The 14,732-nt window shown below is 38.3% G+C and overlaps 1 protein-coding gene across 7 annotated transcripts in view; it reads right to left on the reverse strand.

Annotated features, from left to right (window-relative positions):
• The window catches only part of LOC124552471 (F-box/LRR-repeat protein 4-like), a 123,457-nt gene extending 111,049 nt beyond the window's left edge, over nt 1–12,408 (reverse strand). Inside the window, exons 1-2 of one of the 7 annotated variants that reach the window (XM_047126750.1) lie at nt 12,099–12,408; nt 4,792–4,851 (exon numbers count right to left, since the gene is read on the reverse strand). The gene's annotated coding sequence lies outside the window, so the exon portion shown is untranslated. Of the gene's footprint in view, nt 1–1,642; nt 1,770–4,791; nt 4,852–10,405; nt 10,524–11,065; nt 11,089–11,142; nt 11,166–11,296; nt 11,373–12,098 lie in introns of those variants that run through there. The other 6 variants (XM_047126752.1, XM_047126753.1, XM_047126751.1 and 3 more) reach the window with 6 other exon arrangements.
• Between the last annotated feature and the right edge of the window lie 2,324 nt (nt 12,409–14,732).

Below are 14,732 nucleotides of genomic sequence, written 5' to 3' on the forward strand. Positions count from 1 at the left end.
CGGGTGTTCAGTTCATTCTTCCATTGTGCTCTGTAGATCTCATCAAGAAGAAAAACATTCATGGATGTGAAACAAGTAAAGGCATACAAAGACAAGAGACACAGAAACGTCAGAAACTTAAGCTTTGTATTGTATTATCAGCAAACTGTCACTATCCCTTTTAATGCTAGGCACGATTATGGTAGCTAAATTTGGTTAAATTAATCAGAAAGAAAACTCTACTCCAAGAGTAGCTCTCAATTAGGCTAAACAGATGCTGTTTGTCTAGTGTTGGTAGCTTAATAGTTAGGTGATTACACCAGTTTTTTTTCTTTTCTTTTTTTTACATATAGTTCTCTAAATCTGAAAATACTGAGTCATGTTTACAACACTGAAATCCTTGTTACCCAACTTTACAATGAACACTGCTATCTTTCATGTTTCTAAAAGAACTTTTCTATTACTGATATTCAGATTATTTGCAGGAAGTGTGGCTACCAAGGTATTTATTTTTGTTTTTAATTGTTTGCTATTCCCAATTTATTGCTTTATGTTGGATGGGAGGATGTTCAATATCTTACTACCAGCATACATGACTCCACTCTGGATCCTATACCAGGAGACAAAATCCACAGTAAAATTATTTTCGTGTAGTATTCCAGTTGTGAAAATCACAGTTATTATTTTCAATGTTAGAAAAACACATTAAACAGTAAATGTACTGAAAGTGAGTGCAAGAATTCCAGCATCCTTATAAAATCTTCTGTAAGTTGTGAGATTATCCACTTTACATAATATTCTTACTGTTCACATATGCTGGATAAATATAATATTTACTTTACATGCACTGTCCCATAATCTAATGCCATAAGATAGCAATTAGAAAAAAATATGCGAAATACAGAAGCACCTTTGCCTTTATTTATCCATTTATTTACTTAAGTGTTTATCACAACTGGCAAGGCTGGTGCTCTCAGACCCTCACTAATATCTAACCAGACATCCGCAGCATTACATGTGTTAGCAATACTATATAACTAGAACAAGACTAGTACATAACACTTATAACAATAGTAATAGTAGCAAACATATGGATTTCTATCAATTTTGGTCTTAGGCCTATAAAAATTGTGTTAAGCATTGCCCGAGTATGTTCTCGTAAAATGTCAATAACTGAATGCCAACAGCACTGAAGGAATCAGATGTCAGAGGAAGAATGAGAAGTAATAGAGAAAGGCTGGCAGATGACACGGAAGTAAGAAAATGGAAATAGTGGCATCAACGTGCACTTTGTCAAAATGCTCTGGTACTACAAGCGACTGTGCCTTAATAGTGCCATAAAGTGTATTAGTGCAAGGCTGCGGACTGTGCTTACGATCACTGACTTCGGATATGTTGCACTGGCATCAGCTGGAACTACTGACAGGCAGGTCTTCAAAAGGCAGAGCTTACATCCAAACAGGGCTGCAAACGGAAGATCGGCTGAACTAACTGAGGGAAAGCATAGTGGATGGGTATCAGGTCACACATGGAAATTTTAAATTGGAAATTTGTGGTAGGGTCCTATGGGACCAAACTGCTGAGGTCATCGGTCCCAGGCTTACATACTACCTAAACTAACTTACGCTAAGGACAAAACACACACACACACACACACACACACCTGTGCCCGAGGGAGAACTCTAATCTCCGACAGGGGGAACTGGGCGAACTGTGGCGAGGCACCTCAGACAGCACGGCTACCCCCGTGTGGCGGCGTACACGTGTTGTCACTCATAGGAGGACTAGGCCTTTTTTTAAATAAACACAGACAACAGGTGCCCTTGCTTAAAAAAAATCCTCATTAGTGTAGAAACAAACTTCTCTAAACAGCTTACAAAAGACAAATTCCATCACAGCAAACAGCTAGCTTATTGGGATTCAGAATCGGAAAGAAGCCAGAAGGGCAAGTATCATTGGAATTAACACAGAGCTAACATTCCTTCATCAAAACAATCAGTCAATGAAAATTAAAATACAGCACTTCTGAAGTTCCTTTCTTGGGGGGGGGGGGAGGGGGGGGGGGATGATCATGTCAACGAGGAGATAGTTTAAACTTGGACACTATGTTATGGTACTCAGCGATGAAGATGTTCTGAAATATCAGATATTGAATGAAGAGATATTGGCATTAAATATAAGTATTTGTAAGTATTGATCACCTAGTGGAAACATAGACACCTTTTGAAATACATTAACTAAGAATCTGGACAAAGTTTCAATACCAGAGAATGTGAAGACATAATTATAAATGAAAATCTTATGTTCATCTTTTGAATCAGCTGCCCTTGTCATTTATTTTCCACTTTTGCAGTTAAATTATTGGATATGGGTTCTGCCTTTTTGCAAACACTCTGTTTTTTCTGTTTACCCAAAATGTTTCAGCACCTCTGTGCCATCATCAGTGGGTTTTTGTTTATTGGAAACTGTAAACAGTGAAAATATTTTAGGTTATAACTGATTAACAAAGTGAGACCTAAAGGAAGTTTTTGTTTGTTTTGCTTCTTACCGTGATTTTACATTACATGGATTTGCATGACCAACTGTATGGTGTCTTGCGCTGATAGCTTGCCATCTGCAAACCAAACGTAAATGTAAATTTCATCGGTAAGTTAACACGTCACTTGGCTTTTAAAACTCACATTTGGTTGTGACAGAACCTTCTTCTTTTAAGTTCCAAGGACACTGCAGATAAATATTAGTGTACTTTGTGTAGTCTCTTTCTTTATAAATGTCTTTTTACTTCGCCGAATTTGAAGTTTGTTTACTTTTCTCTCCACTTCTGTGTGTGTGTGTGTGTGTGTGTGTGTGTGTGTGTGTGTGTGTGTGTGTGTGTGTTTCTGTAGCTGTTTGTGTTGTCTTTTCTGCAAAGGTCCTTTAGTGTGTTAAATAATGTACCTTTACAGAGTGTCTCAATTTGTTTAGAACTTGATTCCCTTCGGCTATTGCCTTCTGTATGTGGAAGTCCTCTTCTGTTGTCAGTTTTTGGTATAGGCTGTGGCTGGATTTCAATATTTTCAAATCTGTTGCTACTGTGACTGGGTGGTGGTTATGGGCTATTAGGTGGTCAGCAAATGTACTATGGGTTCTGTTACTTTTTAGTGCTCTGAGGTGTTCTGAGTATCTTACTTTAAATTCAAAGTTCATGTATGTTTGTCCTACTGGTGTTTCATGTGAGTTCAAATATTACTTATCTGTTGAATTTATCTATGGGTGCCTCCTGTGTTCCGAGTTTTTTCTGTACTGTATTGTTTTCCTGTATCGTATTTGAAGTCCCTGTTTCTTCAATATGTTGAATTTTCTGTGAACTATTTTGTTATCGTAGGTGAGCATGTACCAATTTGTTTTGTGTTTGTGTTTTTGTTGTTGTAATGTTGTGTCTTGCATGCAGTCATTGTTTGTATGTTGTGTTGATCTGTGTTGTGTAAGATTTTGGGTGTGTTATGCTTTTGTTTCTTTTCTGTTTACAAATTTGTTGGTTTAATTTTTCTGCCATGTGGGACTTGTAACCATTCTCCTCTGCTATCTGTTTAACTGTGTTTAGCGTCTGTGTGTAATTCTGTTTGGTTACGGATGTTTGTTCAGTCTGTGGAACAGGAATCTCAAGCTCGCTTGCTTGACAGATTGTGAATGGTGGTGCACACGGATGTCGGTTTCCCGAATATTCTGAAATCGTGGGTGGCATTTGTTTTTCATATGGAGAGGTCCAGCAAATTTAGTGTTTTGTCTGCAACTGTGGAAAGAAGGGACAAGGGCTGCAGATTCAAAAGATGAATATTTCATGGTCCAGCCAGGCATTCCCCAGCAGGCTCTACAATAAATACAGAAGCACCTTAATGAAACTGCAGAAAACAGACTTCAGCATAAAGTTTAATAAAAATTGTATAACCCATAATGTAATTCCAGACTATATAAAAAAAATCTCTGTAAATAGCATGTATCTGTACCAAGTAAAGTGGAAAGGCTAGAACACGAAATTAGGGAACTACACACTAAAAACAGTTACTCGAAAACGAACTTTACAAAATACAGTAGAATTGGTCAATAAATTTGCAATATCAGCTCAGTTTGACAAAATAACAGAGAGAGAAAAGACATACATACAGCAGATAATGCAAGAAGAACGGGATACACAAAACAAAAAACTAAACAGCCCAGTCACACCCACTAGAAACAGTCACCACAACCAGAAACAGCTATTCCATGACAGAATCATCAACTTGCCCGACATTAATCTCACCGAACAAGAAAAAAGCCTGCTGTATAAAAGCCCGTAACACAACATTAACATACACATCACATAAAACAATACAAGACATCATAACAGAATCTGAACACATTATAAAAGAAAAAGAAAGACTGGGTAGACCAAATTTTAATGCAAACTTAACAAGGGAATTAGTTGCTGCAGAGATAACACAAATAATAAGAACACAGAAACCCAACATAATGTCTAATGAAAAAACACCAAGGGAAACCACGTCACTAAACTGACCAGTGACCCAACAGCAAGATATCAGAAAAATATCCAGAAAATATTAAAAATGCATTCTCAATAGGCCAGGTAAAATGAATGACACAAAAAACCAATCTCTACCAAAGGTGCACAAAAAACATACCCTTTAAGGCCAGTTATAGACTTCAGAAATACTCCGTAATACCACCTAGTCCAACATACACACACATTACTAAAACACATACACACTTTTAAAAACAACAGAAACCTAGAGAACTCAATCCAGCTAGTAGAGAGAATCAAGAACATAGACATACCAGATACAGAAAGCCTCATATCATTTGATGTTGCATCAGTGTACACTTCTGTTCCAACAACTGAAACAATCGAGATCACCATAAAGAGACTAAAACAACAAAGAAACACAGCAGTCTCACACATTAATGAAGTAGCAACCATATTCAAGACCATAACGGCAGAAAAGAATAGGATCTTCACACACATAAGACCAAAAAAATACAAAGTCATACATTGGTACCATTACATTGATGACATAATATGCCTAATTGATGAACCACACACACGTACAGAACAGCTACACAAGGAAATAAACAACTTACACCCAAAAATTCACTTGACATTAGAAACAGAAACAGACAAACACTAAATTTCCTGGACCTCACCATACAAAAAACAAACGCCACCCACGATTTCGGAATATTCGGGAAACTGACATCCACGAGCACCACCACTCATAATCTGTCAGTGGTGGCACGCAAGCAAGTTTGAGGTTCCTGCTCCACAGACTGAACATACATCCGTAAGCAAACAAAATTATACACAGGAGCTAAACACAATGAAACAGATAGCAAAGAAAACTGGTTACAAGTCCCACATGGCAGAGAAATTAAACCAACAAATTTGTAAACAGAAAAGGAGTCAATGGAAGCGTCCGATTCCACCCTTTGGCTTTGACCCGTGACTTAAGGCTGTTGTGGTGTGTGAAGTCACAACGGCACGGAGTTGAGTTTGTGAGAGTGGCGTGTTTGTAGGTGTCATTTTGATGTGATAGGTGGTGCTCTCTGGTGGTGTGTTCATGGGTAGTGTGTTATGTGACGTATGGGGTTCATTTGATGGTAGCATTGCAGGTGTATGGTATCGGTGGAGACTGTGCTTTCAGCAGAATATTTTTCAGCGCGTTAGCGATTTTGGTTTTGTTATGTCGACGTTATTGTACTTTTTTTTGTTCATCACATGTGAATTTTGGTAAATTGCTTTGTTTATGTCTTTGGTAGGTACGGATATGACTGACAAGTCAATAGTTTTCGGTTGTCCACGATGTTGGGGGACAGTGCGTTGTCTTTAATAAAATTTATTCAGCTATTCGACCTGTTGGCTGAAGTCGTGAAGTGTTCAGCATGTTGTGAAGAAATGAGGCTTACTAAAGTTCCGGCATTTGGACCAGGGACGGCTATATGCGGAGATGTCTTAAGGATAACTTATGGCGCTCCGTTAGGTGAGGTTCCTGGTTCAAGAAGTCTATGTTGGGCATGTGAGAAATTGTGTTAATGACAAATCATTTTTGTTATAAATACTCTCACAGTATCTGTGCGCATGAGGCAGGTGTGAGTGTGGGAATAGTGCTTGATTGACATTCTTATTGTCATGAGGTGTGTCCTGAATATATTAAGTACAGGGGTAGGTTGGGTGAGCCTGGTGTTGTCGTGGAGATTTGTAAGTCACAGTTTGGGAAGAGAAAGTATGGGAGGGGTAAGTCTTTGGTTGGTTTATGAGTGTTGGGGGGGCTGTGGTATCGAGCTGGGAGGGGTTCAGAATTTGTATTTAGGGTTTTGGAGTATTAAGTGCGGTGATAGTTTTCAGATTTATAGCATGGTATCAGTAGTTGCTGTTGACCTATATAGGTCAAGGGAAGTGTTCGATTCCAAGTTTGATTTTCTAGGGGTTTTTTTTTTTTTTTTTTTTTTTTTTGTGGTAGGTGTAAGTGTGGTGGTGGTGAAATTTTTGAGATTTATAGTGTGGTATCGGTTGTTTCTGTTCACCTATATAGGTCAAGGGACGTGATCGATTCCAGAGGATTTTGTGTGTAGTGGAATTTGGGAAGGTTGAGGGGTCTTGTTATTTTAGTGTTTTTTTTTTGTCATTTGGTGTAGTGGCGTGTGTATATATTTAATTTGTCCCCACACCAAAACCCCCAATTTCCCCCACTTGTCCCATTAGTTTCATTACATTTTTGGAGGAATATCTGTTTGGTGGTTTTTCGATTTTCATGTTTGTTGTCATGTTTACGTGATGACGTCATAGGAGCAGTAGGGGAGTTGTTGTGAATGGTTGTTTCCGCCATATTGGTGACGTCATTGGTCAAAGCAGAGGGGTGGAATCTGACGCTTCCATTATCCCCAGAAAAGGAACAAAAGCACAACACACACAAAAACTTACACAACACAGATCAACACAACATACAAACAATACCATGCATTATCTGCAGTTGAGCTATATAGGTCAAGGGAAATGTCCGATTCCTGTAGTTTTGTTGGTGTGCCCGCATCTCGTGGTCGTGCGGTAGCGTGCTCGCTTCCCACGCCCGGGTTCCCGGGTTCGATTCCCGGCGGGGTCAGGGATTTTCTCTGCCTCGTGATGGCCGGGTGTTGTGTGCTGTCCTTAGGTTAGTTAGGTTTAAGTAGTTCTAAGTTCTAGGGGACTGATGACCATAGATGTTAAGTCCCATAGTGCTCAGAGCCATTTGAACCATTTTTTTTTTTTTTTGTTGGTGTAGCGGAATTCTGTAATTTAATTATTTTGGGGTATTATTTGTTTTGGAATGGTGTGGTGTTTTTTTTTATTGTTGCATATTTAGCTTGTCCCCACACTGAAGACTCAATTTTCTGTGGTTGTCCCATTAGCTTCATTTCATTTTTGGAGTGTGACATTACTGTGTCACATTTATTTCTGTTCACATTTGATGGCATTTTTTATTTCTGTTCACGTTTGTTGGCACATGTACGTAGTGCCGTCAGTGTTGTCACTTTGTATACGCTGGAAGTAGCCGTTTCCATTATATTGATGATGTCGTGTGTCAAAGCTGATGGGAGGAATAAGATGCTTCTGTAACCCCCAAAATTGTCCACAGAATATTCAACATATTGAAGAAACAGGGACTTCAAATAGGATACATGGCAGACAATACAAGACAGAAAAAAATTAATAACACAGGTGCATTAAAGATATCAGGAATATGTGAACACATGCCAATCAATATACATAGGACAAACATGCAGGAACTTTAAAATAAGATACTCAGAACACCTCAGAGCACTAAAAAGTAACAGCAGCCCTAATACATTTGCTGACCACCTAATAGCCCATAACCACCATCCAGCCACAGTAGCAACAGATTTGAAAATATTGAAAGCCAGCCACAGCCTATACCAAAAACTGACAACAGAAGAGGACTTCCACATACAGAAGGCAATAGCAGAAGGGAATCAAGTTCTAAACAAATTGAGACACTCTGTAAAGGTACATTATTTAACACATTAAAGGACCTTTGCAGAAAAGACAACACAAACAGCTACAGAAACACACACACACACACACACACACACACACACACACACACACACACACACACACAGAAGTGGAGAGAAAAGTAAACAAACTTCAAATTCGGCGAAGTAAAAAGACATTTATAAAGAAAGAGACTACACAAAGTACACTAATATTTATCTGCAGTGTCCTTGGAACTTAAAAGAAGAAGGTTCTGTCACAACCAAATGTGAGTTTTAAAAGCCAAGTGACGTGTTAACTTACCGATGAAATTTACATTTACGTTTGGTTTGCAGATGGCAAGCTATCAGCGCAAGACACCATACAGTTGGTCATGCAAATCCATGTAATGTAAAATCACGGTAAGAAGCAAAACAAACAAAAACTTCCTTTAGGTTTCACTTTGTTAATCAGTTATAACCTAAAATATTTTCACTGTTTACAGTTTCCAATAAATAAAAACCCACTGATGATGGCACAGAGGTGCTGAAACATTTTGGGTAAACAGAAAAAACAGAGTGTTTGCAAAATGGCAGGACCCATATCCTATAAAATCTTTCGGGCGAAGGCAGTAACAGTCTCAAACATTCTCCATAGTTTTGGCTTTTTCCAGTGAAAAATTCGTCAACAGCAGAAAAAGAGTGACAAAAACCTCAGTATCAGTATTTGATCATTTTGTTACAAGCATAGAAAGGGATCACTCAGTTGTACATGTTTTTGTACCTGTAAACCATCCTTGATGCTCTTATCATTTTTGCCAGTTAATAAAGGTAAAACCTGCAATGCCTTGGATAAGCCCCCACCACCGCCAGCAGAGTGCTAATCTGCAAAAGAGCTCACACACACACACACACACACACACACACACACACACACACACAAAAGGTCAAGACTTTTGAAGAGTGTTATCAGACCAAAGTTGGGCTGAAGAGTCCCCAGAAACCAATGCAGTTGTAAAATTCTCCAAGTTCTATACAATATTTAGACTATACTTATTTCCACATTGACAGCGATGAAAAAACAAGTCAATACAGTAACAGCAGGATGAGAAAATACTCCCCAGAGCAAGGAGTATCTCAATATCATATAGTGAGCCAGAGTTCCAAAACAGTTATTAAAGATTCAAAATGATTTAAAATATTTAATAAGGTCTTGCTTGCCATAAACAGACAGCAAATGACAAAAAAACTAAATTCTGGGAAAAAACCAGACACAGAATCACAATAAATTACAGGTAAAAGACTGAGTTAGGTTGACAGGTAGAACACAGAAGCTAGCAAATTTTGTGAATGAATATTTTCAGGTATAGCAGAGACAACAACAAAAATTCCTAAAATCACATTACTCCAATAAAAAAATTACACAGCAAGTACAATAATGAATTTAGGAAAACAGCACAAAAATTAAAAATAAGAAGTCAGTAACCATAATGAGATTCCATTCTATGTACTTAAAGAATGCATAGGTAATATACAAGCCCCATTAACTGACGTAGTACGTGTCTTTCAGCTCGCGTAACTTTCCATAGAACTTGAAACAGACAAGTGTTGTGCCTCTACTAAAGAAAGGTGATGCAGAAGCCACAGAAAACTACAAGCCCATTTCTCAAAAATAATACAATCCATTACAAAGGACAGACTAATAAATGACCTCCTCTATGAAGCACAGTTTGAATCTAGAAGTGCAGAACTGGCCACAGCAAAGTTTGCAGAAGTGGTACTTCATGCACTACGCATCGATGGATGTGTCACTGGTGTAACTTTCAATCTATCAAAGGCCTCTGATAACATTACACTTAAAAAACTATAATCATTAGGGATAAGAGGAGTTGCCAATTATTCTTTCCATTCATATCTGCATAACAGGGTCCAAAGGACAGAGGCAACACAAATAAAGCAAAATTTTTATAATATATTAACATATGAGACCCTTTGGGTAGCACCTTAGGAGCAATATTGTTTTTTATCTAGGCCTACATCAATGACTATCCAGACGATGTTAGAGATGGAGGAATAATTCTTTTTGCTGATCACAGCAACGCTGAAATCACAAAACACAAACTCCTATCACAGATATCAAATGAAACCATAGAGTAAGTTTATAATCGGTTATCATGCTATAAACCTACACTCAATATACAGAATAAAATTAGCATATAGGCCTTATTTTGCCTAAACGTGTCAAATAAATCTACAAAATTATGTGACTGAAAAGTCATAGATTGTACAACAAATACAAAATTTTTAGGAATTAATATTGACTGTCCCCTTAAATGGAATGAATACACAAATACACCATCAATGCAAATGTAACCATCATGGTATGCCCTTAGTATCCTGTTGTTAGTGTGTAACAGACAACACTTACAGTTTCATATTATATGCACTCAGTTTTTAGCTATGGAGTCATTTTTTGATTCCCATATACAGTGACACAGCCTTCAACCTACAGGAAAGTGCCATTATAATAATAACAACTGAAAGCAGCAATTGAGCTCCCTGTACAGATCCGGGCACTTATGCAGTTTAGCAGGTACGGAAAAAAATTATCAATTTTTTTCAAAATTTGATCGATTATAGTCAAATTTGATACGCTGATTACGAATACGATATTTATTTTCGCCCCAGTCAATTATTTACATCAAAAAAATTGTTTTAAATTTTTTTAAAAATTTTTTATTTTTCAATATTTTGTCGATATAGTGAATTCTGATGCGCTGATTTCGAATATAACATCCATTTTCATTTTGCCTTGACCGTCGGCGATATCTTCTGCCCGATAAGCGCGGCGCTGCCGATGACGCAACATTGCGTAATACACTAACTAATCAGTATTTTCAAATCATAGGCGGCCGCTGCCGCGGCCGCATTCCAAAAAAAAAAAAACTCCCAACCTAACCTCAAGTGGGCTACGCTACAGATCACTTTATTTATGAAAATACAAAGTACAATCACCAACAAACTTTACATATTCACCCACAAAGCTCTCCAAGCCAGATACATTTGGAATGAAAAATTTTTTCCGTACCTGCTAAACTGCATAAGTGCCCAGATCCGCTTAAAGCAGAGAATTCAAAGTGCACCATAGCTCATAAATGCTTCAACCTTTTCCACCTAAACTGTCTACATAAGAAATTTCTCGTTTGTATTCTTCTCATAATTTCTCTCACTGTGATTGCACTGGCTGTTAACAATTCTGGATTATAACACTCATTTTATAATCTATACCCAACCCTATTAAATGTATTTTACTGTTTACATTTTCACTTCATGGTCATATTAACCATCAACTATTGATTCTATGTCTGAATCACTACTGGTTGACTTCACAAACAGGCAAAGATGCTCCAGTTACAATTGCATGACCTTATTAAAGCTGTCAGAAGCTGCTGGCCCGTAAACTATCAGTACTACATGCTTGTGAATTTCCTGAATGCTGTGGCACTGCATTCAGAGAGCTCTTCAACATAATGTTCAATAATCTGTAGCGTCGAGCGCGTTCGGCCTGTATAAAATTTTCTTGCCTGTGCAGATTTGGCATAATCGCATTTGCGTAATGTTGGTTGGCAATGAGTTTTCTGTTTTGTTGAGCTTCAAATTTTGCTGTCGGAAGATCACTGAAATTTGCAATTCATTGTCAAGTCTCAGTTCTGCGTTTCTTCTTCTACGACTTAGAAGTTTAAGGCGGTTTTCGTTTCTGGTCCCGAGTTTAAGGAGCTTATATGTCACCTTTTTTAAAAGTGTTGACTACTGTCATCCAAACACGCTACTGTCGTTAAAATTTATTTCTTACAAACTGTAGTCGAGAAACAAAAGTGAGCTACACAAACATGAAACTGGACGACAGTCACCCAAGAGTAAGGTTAGACATCTCCAAATTTTCACAGAAAATTTTTTTAAACAAATAATACGATTATCCAAAACTTAGGTTTACACTTCCCAACACAGAAAACTCTGTTATTCTTATTTAATTCCCTGATCTGTGGATCATTTACACAATAATTGCTAATTATATGGAAGGTTTAGAAAATTCTTAAACTAATTGCGGTTTCGTAACGAACCTTTCAGGCGTTGGCTATGGTACGACGTGCTGGTTTTTAAATTAGTGGCACCAACATAGGGCTAGTGAAGCACTACTGTCAACTTCGTTTACGTCCTTCTTCAACAATTACGTTAAACTCAATCATTATACACTGGCGGCTGTTTTCTTATGCCACGACATAACTACCAACTATCTACAAATACTTTTCGCCACCATGTACAATTTTTCACTGTGCTGGAAAATGATAGTCTCCTATCATATACGTCACAATTTCGAAGAAATACTTTCCCCTCCATTTCCCTAAGTTGTTTACCCCGCCCACACAAACAGTCAACATCTTTGTAAAAAGTGGAACTCCTGTGGAAGTCTCTCGTAAATGCAGGAGTATTTCTACTCTGGCCAAAGCTGAAGCCAAACAGTTATTTTTATTTAATTAATTTATTTTTGCATCTTGCATGACAGTATTTAGCACAGATGTTAGCCTGTGCTATTTAGCATGTAGGTAAAACTAAGAGGAGACGGCATTACGAGTTGCGCGCTGCAGGCTTACGCTGTAGAGTGTAGACTGTTTTGAAGCCGTCGCCGCCATGTTAGATGCCCCTAACATTTTTAGCAGCCCCTAAGCTCTAGATAAGATTGGATTAGTACTTGTTCCATAGATCATGAATACGAAACTTCGTAATGATGTGGAACGTGTCCGGTTAATAAAAGATGTCTATACAAGGTAATTGGCACAACCAATAGATTTGCCTTGCTACCACCGTTAGTAAGGAAGAGGCTCCAGTAGAAGTAGATGTAGTTAAGATGTAACAGAATCTCACTAGGAAACCAACTGTTTCAAAAAATGTAGAAAGTAAGAGGAAAGTTCTGTTGCTAGGTGGCAGCCATGAAGGAGGTGTGGGCCAGATTTTGCAGGAAAAATTAGGTGACAGATACCAGCTCACAAACTTTTTCAAGCCAAGTGCATGTCTTAGCCAGGTGGTGGAGGATATAGATTCCTTGTGCAAGGGTTCTCAAAGCAGGATCGTGTGATTATAGTGGTTGGAGTGGGAAACAGTGTTGATAGGGATCAGGGCTACAGTATTGAGTGTGACCTGGTGAAAATAGCCTATGCAACGACCCATACCAATGTTGGGCTGGTGCCTGCTTTCGTGCGGCATAATTAGCCCCAGTTGAACCGCTCTGTCAGGAGGGTAAATATGGATTTGGATCAGTTGTGTAGGGCGGCCACTCTGTCAGACATTGAATTGGTTCCTGTTGAGGCTATTGATAGGGGGGATTTCACAAGGTATGGCCTACACCTCAGTAGAAAAGGGAAGGTTAAACTGGCAGGGTTGTTAACGAAATCTGTAAGGGAGGACACTAGTACTCATGGATGTACCTCTTTTTTACACTAATATCAGTGTCCAATGAGTAGTTCAGGCAGGCAGGTGCTAAAGAGGTCCAAAACTCACAAGATTTTCAACAGTAAAGTAAATAATAATGTTACCATATTTAACCAAAATATTGGTGGATTAAAGAAAAAAGTAGATTCTCACAAAAGTAAAGTAAAAATTAATGTTACCATTTTTCACCAAAATATTCCGGGATTGAAGAATAAAGTAGATGAGCACCTGGTTTGTTTAGATGACATTGAATCTGATAATGTAATAGATATACTATGCGTCTGAGCATTACATTGTGTCTGATATGGAAAAGGCAAATATCAGGGGTTATAAACTAGCTGCACATATGAGTAGAGAGAATAAGGTGGGAGGAGGAGTTGCCATAAATGTCAAAAGTTATCACTGTGTAAAAAGCTTAGATACAAAAAGTTTTGTCTAGAGCAACATATAGAAGCATGTGCCTCTCAACTTAAACTGAAGGAGGGCTCTTTTATAATTGGAACATTATATAGGTCCCCTTCAGGAAACTTTCATTTATTCCTGGAAAACTTGGATGCCTTGTTGTGCTATCTGTCAGATACGGGAAAGCAAATTATTATTTGTGGGGACTTCAATGTTGATTCACTGAAAGAGTGTAATAGGAAGAATGACCTCGAAGTCTTGCTCGGTTCTTTCAATTTAACTTCTGTCATTAATTTTCCTACTCGGGTAGTAAAGGACAGCAGCACATTGATAGATAACACTTTTATAGACCAAGATAAGTTTAAAAACATAAATTCTTGTCCTTTTGAGAATGGCCTTTCTGATCATGGTGTGGTTTCAGCTCTCTGAGACTGCAGATGTGTGCAAGTTGCATTTACGTGTGTGTGTGCGCGTGGGGGGGAGGGGGGGGGGGTCGCGCGCGCACGAACTTGTGCGTGTGCATAAAGGGCTTAATGGCCAAAAGCTATAACTGTGTGAATCTTTTTTGTTGTGCCTATCGCGACTCAGCATCTCCGCTATATGGTGAGTAGCAACTTTCCTTCTCTGGTATTGTTACAGTCCATCCTGGATTTTCCATTGTTTGATTCCACATATACAGGGTGTTACAAAAAGGTACGGCCAAACTTTCAGGAAACATTCCTCACACACAAATAAAGAAAAGATGTTATGTGGACAAGTGCCCGGAAACGCTTAATTTCCATGTTAGAGCTCATTTTAGTTTCGTCAGTATGCATTGTGCTTCCCCGATTCACCGCCAGTTGGCCCAATTGAAGGAAGGTAATGTT

The sequence above is a fragment of the Schistocerca americana genome, chromosome 10, assembly GCF_021461395.2.
Source record: "Schistocerca americana isolate TAMUIC-IGC-003095 chromosome 10, iqSchAmer2.1, whole genome shotgun sequence".
NCBI lineage: Eukaryota > Metazoa > Arthropoda > Insecta > Orthoptera > Acrididae > Schistocerca > Schistocerca americana.